The following is a 7,223-nucleotide window of genomic DNA, read 5'->3' on the forward strand; positions in this document are numbered from 1 at the left end:
ATTTTCAATTGGTGTCCCATTGTGTCTTTTTGATGAACAACCTTCAAAAACCAGGTGAGGTTGCATTACATTCTGTTACTCTCCAGTTGTTTCATTAGGGGTGTTTCTGAGGCTCTTTTGCTTAATTCCCAGAAGCTTTTCACTTGCCAGGCATCCTAGTGGCATTCTGAATTATCCCAAAGACACTCTGAATGGAGCACTTACCTGAAGCCAATTACAGGATGAATTTGCTTAGGTATGTTAACCTGCCTGAGAATGTATAGGAGACTGTCTTGGTATCTTTCCATTATATAATCTAAAATCCTGCCAACCAAATTCCTTTTCCACTTAATGCCTCTTTTATAAGTTAATGGCTTAATTTATCTTTTCCTCTCCTTATGTTTTCAATTCCACATTCATGCTTGTTCATTTTTTTACACTTTGTGACTATTTTTGACCTCAGTTCAAAATCATCCAAAACTGTGTCAGCTCATCTGGAACTCCCAAGACCTGAAACTTCATGTTTCTATACTTAGTCTGAAAATCCTTTACCTTGGCTGAATAGATAGTTTGCTATATAATGTAGAGCAGTAGGGATGTAGTCTCTAAGTATTATTCCCGTGCAAATAATCATAATTACCGCTTTGCCCATCTCCAAAAGGAAGCCATTTGCCCTTCTACTATACCTACCATAAAGAGTAGAAGCAATAATGTGTTTTTCCTGTGGCACATCAGATTGGCTTAAAGCATTTCCTGGCCTCCAGAAGTGGAAGCATTCCTCTTTAGTGCAGCCTGGGTGTGGGTTCCTCTGCTGCACTTTACCAGTTCTAGATAGATGGATGCAAATGGTTTATTTTGGACCACTTTTCCCCAAAATTAGCTTGTTCTAGGTACAAGACCAGAATGGTGTCCTTCTGTAGAGAGACCAGGAGCTAAGCATGCCTCTGATCTCCTGGTATGGGGCAGGATCAGAGATTATGTTCTATTCTGTGCCGTGGGTGAAGAACCCACAGCAGCAGGGACCAAAGTTCTAGAGGGAGACAATTACTTCATATGTATGACCGTTCTTTCTGGCAGACATTGGTAATTAGATCATCCAAACTTCTTGCCACTGCCTCCAGCCAAAAAGAGGGAAGTGGAGCCTTGAACTTTGCAACAGAAGTGCTGGTTTTGCCTGGCATAGAGTTAACTTTCTTCACATTAGACTGTGTTTTGGACTTGTGCTGAACACAGGGCTGGTAACACAGGGATATTTTCATAACTGCTGACTGGGGCTTGCACTGTGTCAAGGACTTTCCTGCTGCTCACACCACCCAGTGTGGAGACTGGGGATGCACCAGGAGTAGTCATGGGGTCAAGAGCATTGTATTCCAGTCTAGGTTAGTTTTACCATGTTTTGGGAGCATTTCCTAGTCCATTGTCTGAGTGAACTCCCATGCCCTATTATGCCCTTGGGTCAGTGCACTGGTAGGAATAGCTCCATAAAACTGATTTTCTGAATTTGGTGGTAGTTTCTATAGGGCTAGAAGGTGGCATCAGGAGTGTGTTTTGCTAGCACAAAAGGCAATTAAGTGCAGTCAGTTGGGAACCTTCTGGAGGGAGGTGGTCACTCCAGTGGAGGTAAAGCTGATGCAATTCTTGCATTCGCTAAGCATGGCAAAAGATAAGAAGGAAATGTATTTTGTTTTCTGCCTTCCATGTGGTTATGAAGAGGCAACCACAATGTGCACTATATGAAGCTGAAGAACAGAACAAAACAAAACAAGTCCAGAGCAGTCCTCTACAATGACTGAATTGTGAAAAGGATACCCCTCCTCCAGTCCAATGTCCTTCCTTCCCACATCACCTTTGCTATAGTCCAGGAGTAAAGAGTGTCATAGTTGAGACATTGCAAAGATTTCTCCCATTTGGAAGGCAAATTTATGAATTTGGGCATTTATTCTAGGCCTTGAAGAAACTGATTTTGTTTTCACTCTGCTCTGCCCCAGGATCTTGTGCCTCGGACTCAGTGACCTGGACATTTTTGGTGAGAAGGACATGCCTAACTCCCATTAGCTGTAAAATGTGTACTCTCAAATACCTCATTGAGCTGCCTGGAGACAACTGGAATCTAAAAGCACCCAAGGACTTGTTTGGGTACAGCTGCTGCAGGCTGGACACCTCAGTGCATGCAAGGTAGTGCTGCAGAACAGGGCTCAGAGCAGCCTCTGGACTAAGCCAATAAGCAGTGCAATAGGAAGAACAAAAACAAGAAAAAAAAACAACACAGACCCAAAACCAAGCAACAACAGCAACAAAAAAGGCACAATTTGTTGCCTTATTTCAATTGTGCTTCTTTTGTCAGAAGCAGTCCATGTTGCCTTCTCTCTCTGCAAAACAAGATCATGGTAGGACCTACACTGTCACAAGTATCAATCAAAAAGTTGCAAAATACAAATACTAGATGCCTTGGAGAGATTGCCCACATAGTATGTACATTACTTTTATGTCATGCTTTATTTTTTCCTGGAAAAAAAGGGAGGACTCAAGCCATTGTTTACAAATTGGCAGTCAGATCACTCATTTGTGTGGTGCTGTTCAATCCAAAAGTTCCCCTACAAGTGGGCCTGGCCCAATGTTCTTGAACAAATTTATTAATGATGCCTGACAGGCTGTCTATGTCTAGGGATGTTCAGTTATTAGTCAGAAAATTAAACTTACAGCTGTATCACCCCTGTGAAAAGAATACAGAAAAGTACATCTAAAAGGAGCCATAAAGAACGCAAAAATCAATATTGCAGGGGTAATGGCATGTTTGCTAATAATACTCTGTTGCTGAGAAAATTTGGATTTTTTTTTTTTTTAAAAAAAACTAATTTCTTGTTGTTTGTTTAAGAGTTTAACTAAGCCCAGTTGAGTTGCCTTTGGTTTGGGATGATAGGACTGAAACCCATCAAGAAAAGTATATGGGAGTTTTTATGTTATTACTCAATTTGTTGCCCCCTTTATTACATAGAAATGTTGTAACTCCATGAGTCCCACCTTCCTCCCAGTGAAGGCAAGAGTAATTTTGCCCTGGAATAGCTCCCAGCCTAGTGAAGACTCCAGCCAGAGCTGCATCGGCTCCTTCCACTCCCAGTGCTCAAGTGCCACTGGCTTTGGTGGGAGGATTTCAGTGACCCTAAGGAGCCATGCCCCGGTTCCTAACAGGCTGAAAAACTGACAATATAGTTGATACAGAGGAGGTTATTGTCGGCATGTTTGCCATCTGAGGGTAGATGCTGACAGTACCTTATCCCACTGAAATCTCTTGGAGGTACAGTGGGTTTCTAAAGCAGTGGGCAAAGCAGGGTTGGTTCTGGTTAAACAGAAGAGGCCAATGTGTAGGGCTTTTACTGCCTCAATTTCCCAAGGAATTTCTAATGAGTCAGAGTTAACTCTAGTGTTTAAAAGTAAAATATGGTTATGGCTCTCAAATGCAAGCTACATTTAACAACCATATATTGATTTTTTTTTTTCCTGTGTAATTTTATTTCTGTGAACATTTCTGTTTTCTTAATTAGTAGCCTTTTAAAGAGAGATTTAACATCTTCATTATCAGAGGGTAACTTGTGAAACAGCTGTATGGAGAGAAAGGGAGGCACAGAGAGGGTGGGGAAAATAAAGCATTGGTGAAAGACTTTCTATCTGTTTCTATCTGCACTTCAAGGGGATGTGTGTGTGCACATGCACGTGCCTGCACAAGCACACAGACAAGCTGACCCTGACGTTACAATTAAGACAAAATAGCAGTGGCAAAGCTGGTGACAAAACTCAGCAATTTCCAATTGCACAGTCACTCTGTAACGGGAAGAACTGTTTACCCCATGTTCCTTATTAAACTGAAGTATTTTATTTAATGAGCATGACTCATGCAAGGTGTTCCCATAAATCATCAGCTGGTTTACAAACTCAATAACTAGGCTTCCTGCTATAACTAGGCTGTGCACACCTTAAATTATTAACACGCCAGGGCCTTAAGGCAGATCTTTGATGATGATGATATAAACACTGTGAGGACAAGGTGCTCTCTCAGCAAAAGATTATTGACTCTAATTACCATTTACCACAGGAAAAAGAAAAGAAAAGACAATAAAATATGAGGGAGAATTTAAATCTCAGATTTAATTTTATGAGGAGTTTTAAACTCCCAAACTTTTTGTTGTTGTTTTTGCTGCTGCTGCTGCTGTCGGCTGCTGCTGTTGCATGATACTCTATAGTTGGCTGATCTTGAAAGCATGACAGTTGTTAAGCAGCAAAGAAACAAAAAAATAAAACACGAGAGAATGTTCAGTTGATGCTATTGTACATTCTTTGAAATGGATGGAAAAAGGCCAGAGGGAACAGAAAATGATAATACATTGGAAAGAATCCCAGCCTTAATTGTTTTCATGTATGTAATGTAATAAAAAGGTTAAAGCACTAATATGCCTGACTACAGTCATTTGGTTTGAAAACCAGAACTGCAGGTCAGCCTTTAAAAAAAGGAACTGCATACTATTATTATAGACTTCAATTTTACCCAACCCTCATTATAAGAATTCTGGAAGTAATGGTGCAGGGGTTGAAATGCACTTACTTCTGTCCAGGTGAAAGAGCAGAGACAGTCCCATGTACAATGCACATTTAATTTCTGTGAGCATTAGAGAGTGGCACAGCGAGGACACTGAAACCAGGTTCGGCATAGTCACATCCTAAGTAGCAAATGAAAATAAAACATGCCTTTCACTACAAAGAGGAAATGGCTTTCATTTTAAAGGCATGTTTACAATGTTGTTGCTTTTTTAACCTAATTTTTGAACCTGTGTTTTTATTAATGCAAACAGCAACTTCTTACATTTTTAATGATCTTTCCATGCTGTCAGATCCCAAAGGTACTTGGCAGATGGTACAACAAGGGCTCGCTTTATACCCATTGCTGAAATAAACCATTTGAGGTTGAAACAAGACTATCATCCTGCCTTATTATGATAATAGGATCATGTCTGTAACTCTGCTGGGAAGAATTTTCTCCTTTCAATCTCCAAGGCATCAAAATACTCCCAATTCTTAATTTTTATTATTTTACCCATCAGTTACTTGTGGGTGGAAACAATGGTGTCCCAAGTTCACTTCTTATCTGACAGTACTTTGCAGCTACTAATGAAGAGACTTCTTGTGGTCTGATTCTGTGACTTACACGTGGGAGGGAAATTGAGGCCAAACTGTGCCAGAATGGAGGCAATATATTATTATTTCTCCTCAAAAAGGGTTAGAGCCATGATTAAATTTTCCTTTAAAAAACTAGCCCCTCCATCAGTACCAGTGAGTTGCAGCTGGAATGCTGGTTCAATATTAAGTCTTAGGGATATACACCATGTAGAGGGTCACTGATACCGTATTCTGGCAGATTAAAGCTTTCCTTGGAGTTCCTCTAACCAAGCTCTGATCAGTTCCACTCCTACTTAACATGTGATGTATGGCACAATCTGAACCAAACGTTGTAAGCTACAGGCAGACAACCTGTGTTTCCCTGTGGAAAACTTTAAAGTACTGGTGCTGCTCCAGTTGTCCGAGCAAGAGATGTTGCTGTGTGGAAATACAAATGTGTTCTGTTGAGAACATTCTCCCTCAGTATTGCACAAGAGAGACTCGTGATGCATGATATCCAGCAACAGTGGATCCTTAGGTTTATGTGTGCCATTTCATCCGGATGTTAGCATCCTACATTCATATCAGGACTGAGAAAAATTATTTAAATTCAGTGCTTTCACACTTTTTGAGGTTTATTGTCTCAACAACGAATAGGAGATTTACATCAGTAACTCTGCTTAATATTACTAGGAGTTAGGAAAGCTATAGAGTGCACATTGTGTATAAAACATATTTATAAACATATATAAAAGTTAAAAGCTGGGCATTGACATGTAGTGTCAGAGAGATGAAGTGAAAAGAGAAAGATAACTAAAAGTGTTCATATATAATAAAGAAAAAAAAAATCAACATTTCTTTGTCCCCACAACTCCATTAACAAGGGATATGCTTAATTTTAATTATACAAGTCAGGAAATTCTGTGTTTCCATAGAAACCCCATCTTTGTTCCTCTTTGTGCATGTATATCTGCCTTATCTTCACTTGTTCCCAGAACATAAAACAACTGTATGGCACAAGTGCTCTCTAGTAATAGAAATGAGTGCTCTTCCTTTGCACTGTCTCATGACCACACTGTGGGCTGAATGTGCAACTCTGGTCTTGTGTGTGACAGATACATTTCAACAGAGCTCCTACAGAGTGAAACTGCAAGGACAGAGCTGTGAATCTGGCCCTGCCCTTGTGTTTATGGTATTGTTGTGTGATTTACCTCACATTGTGTCGCCTTGCCCACTAATGGCATCCTGAGAAAGTTGCAAAGTGACGAGAACAAGTTCTGTGTTGTGCTGGAGTAGGAGCTATGTCAATCAGAGACAAGAAATAACCAACTAATTATTGCCTGGTGCGTACAGAAAACAGAGCTGGCCACTGTCAGCTGCCACAGTTGCTGTAAGCACAGAGGCAGCCTGCTGAAAGCACAGAGAGGGAGTGAAGGGTAGAAAGTTGTGTGAGGGCAGTTGAAGAAAAGTTGATTTCCAGGTGTGTTCTGGACCACTTGTGTCAGCAATTTGTTTACAAGAAAAGGCTGAAACAAGACTTGCTTGCAGCACAGGTCCCTACCCAGGCCTGCACAGACAGACACTAAGTTAATTTCTAAACTTCATCTGTGCTTTAGCACTATCTCCTTCCTGCTGCAGGAAGTTGGCTTGGTTTTGTGTTCGTGGCTGATTCCATGACCGCTCTGGATGGAAAGGGAAGAAGGTACTATTTGCTCATGTTCAGCATATTGTCTCCTTCCCAAGCCTCTCCATATAGACATACACCAGCCAACTCTTCCCCCAAACCTGAGACTATTACCTCTGAAAGATGTAGCAACACCTTCAAAAGGAAAGCTTATTCATGGTTTCAAACCAATGGACAAGGATAGCTGTGCAGTTTCATTCTGTCTCCTTTCTCCCCACCCAAAACCCCTGCTGGAACCTTAACCCCTCCTGTTTTAGGGAAAGCCATTTGCAGGCAGCCAGCAAAATTGAGCCCAGGGGTGAGGGAGGAACCCCTCAGAGGTCTGATGGCCAGGCTGCACCACGTGCAGGGAGTGAGCCATGTTCTGAGGGGTTTGCTGTGGTTGAGATGAGAGTTTGAGGCAGAAAGTGAG

General features: G+C 41.2%; 1 long non-coding RNA gene across 1 annotated transcript; it reads left to right on the forward strand.

Moving 5' to 3' along the window:
• The first annotated feature begins 6 nt into the window (after positions 1-6).
• On the forward strand, positions 7-4,423 carry LOC107213917. The gene is made up of 2 exons (XR_004495941.1): positions 7-235; positions 1,968-4,423. It is a non-coding gene; the product is annotated as an uncharacterized LOC107213917 (long non-coding RNA).
• Positions 4,424-7,223: the final 2,800 nt, after the last annotated feature.

Source organism: Parus major, chromosome 2, assembly GCF_001522545.3.
Source record: "Parus major isolate Abel chromosome 2, Parus_major1.1, whole genome shotgun sequence".
In the NCBI taxonomy this organism is placed as follows: Eukaryota; Metazoa; Chordata; class Aves; order Passeriformes; family Paridae; genus Parus; species Parus major.